Below are 2,327 nucleotides of genomic sequence, written 5' to 3'. Positions count from 1 at the left end.
ATCATAATGGCCACCAGTGGGTCCCGAGTGGCAATGCCTCAAAATACTTAGACCCTCATCCCTAGAAACACATCTTCGAGCTACTTGATCAGAACAAACCCTGAATAGGTATGGATCTTCCCAGATGTAGTGCTTGAGGTGCGAAAAGAATTTCTTCCTTTGTTGATATGTAAACCATTTTCGGGATGACCCCACCAACCAAGTAATTAGCGAAATCGGCAAACAAGGGGTGGTTCCTTCTCTTCTACTACTGGATATTATACAAGTGTTCTTCAGGGAATGAGTCATTAATGTCCTTGTCTCTCATAGTTTTACTGCGCTAGAGCCCTCCAAAGCGGGATAAATGATCGACTGCAAGATTCTGCTCCCCACTTGTCCTTAATCTCCAGGTCAAATTCTTGAAGCAGTAAGACCCACCTAATCAAAGCGTGGTTTGGCATCGATTTGCTAAGCAAAATTACCTCAAAAGCTGAATGATCGGGTGTACACCACCACTTTAGAAAAGAACCAAATATGACCGGAACTTATCAAAGGCAAAATACCACGGCAAAGTAGCTCCTTTTCGAGTCGTAGTGTAATTCGCTTGGGCTCCCGTTAGAGTCTTACTTGCGTAGTAAATGGGGTGGAAATGTTTGTCCCTCCGTGACCAAGCACGCCCCTAGCTGCAAAGTCACTTGCATCACACATCAATTCGAATGGGGAGTCCCAATGCGGGAGCTACCATAATCGGCAGCTTGAATTAGTTTCTCCTTGAGTGCCATGAAGGATGTCATGCGAGTCATTATTGAACTTCGAATGGGACATCCTTTTTCCAATAACCTTGTTAGGGGGTCTAGAAATTTTAGAAAAATCCTTGATGAATCTTCTATAGAACCCGGCATGTCCCAAAAAACTTCTTATGGCCTTCACAGAATTTGGAGGTGGCAATTTTTCGATGGTGGAAATCTTTGCCTTGTCAACCTCAATTCCATCTTTCGAAATTTTGTGCCCCAAGACTATCCCCTCTTGGACCATGAAATGGCATTTCTCCTGACTTAGCACAAGATTGGTCTCTTCACATCAAATGAGGACCCGCTCAAGGTTCTTGAGGCACACATCGAATGAATCACCAAAGACGGAAAAATCGTCCATAAACACCTCCATAAAATCTTATATTATGTCATCAAAAATGGCCGTCATGCATCTCTGAAAGGTGGCCGGGGCTTTACATAGCCCGAAAGGCATGCGGCGATAAGCAAATGTGCCATACGGGCAAGTGAACGTAGTCTTCTCCTAATTTTCGGGGGTGATGGGAATTTGGAAATAACCAGAGAACCCATCCAAAACACAATAGTAGGCATGCCCAGCTAACCGCTCCAACATCTGGTCAATGAATGGTAGGGGAAAATGATCTTTTTGGGTGGCATCATTCAATTTTCTACAGTCAATGCATACCCTCCACCCGGTTGTTGTATGAGTTGGGATTAACTCATTTTTCTCATTGGTGATTACGGTCATTCCCCCTTTCTTTGGGACCACTTGTATAGGGCTAACCCACTAACTATCTGATATCGGGTAGATAATGCCCGCATTGAGAAGCTTGATGATTTCTGCCTGGACCACTTCTTTCATATTTGGATTGAGTCTTCTTTGTGGCAAGGCTTTGGGTCTGTGATCGTCCATCATTATAATTTTATGAGTGCAAACAGATGGATTTATGCCTCTAATGTCAGCGATCTTCCAAGCAATTGCTCTCTTGTGTCTCTTTAGTACATCCACCAACCCATTCTTCTACTTAACTGTTAGGTTTGAAGAGATGATGACTGGAAGTTGTGTATCTTTTACCAAGAAGGCGTACTCCAGGTGTTCAAGTAGTGTTTTCAACTCCAAATCTGGTGCTTCCTCAGTTGACGGCATCAACCCTCTGTTCCAAAGCCCATCACCCTGTTTGGATCCTATCTCTTTTATAGACCCCACACTCTCATCAGAACTGTTGTCTGTACCATGAACACGAAGTTCACAACACTTGGCATTATTTCAGAGACCTTCATGCTGCCTAAACTATTGCCCCAAGGTGCACACCTGTACCCTTGCTGACACTTGGCCCATTTCAGCACAGTCCTCCAAGGTGGGATTCATGGTGGTAAACTGTCGACCCTCGGTGGTCAAAACAAACTGTTCAATAGGTGATATGCTTCCTTTACTCACTGATGGTGTTCCACTTTTCATAAAGGTCTCGAACACTGTGTGCCAGCTACAACCATCAAAAGATATGCTAGAATCCCCAGATAGCAGCAGAGTATACAAATGGTTGTCTCAAGGGTGTGAAAAATGTTGCTGAGTCTTCA

This window comes from Dioscorea cayenensis, chromosome 7 (assembly GCF_009730915.1).
Source record: "Dioscorea cayenensis subsp. rotundata cultivar TDr96_F1 chromosome 7, TDr96_F1_v2_PseudoChromosome.rev07_lg8_w22 25.fasta, whole genome shotgun sequence".
NCBI lineage: Eukaryota > Viridiplantae > Streptophyta > Magnoliopsida > Dioscoreales > Dioscoreaceae > Dioscorea > Dioscorea cayenensis.
This window is presented reverse-complemented; position numbering follows the sequence as displayed.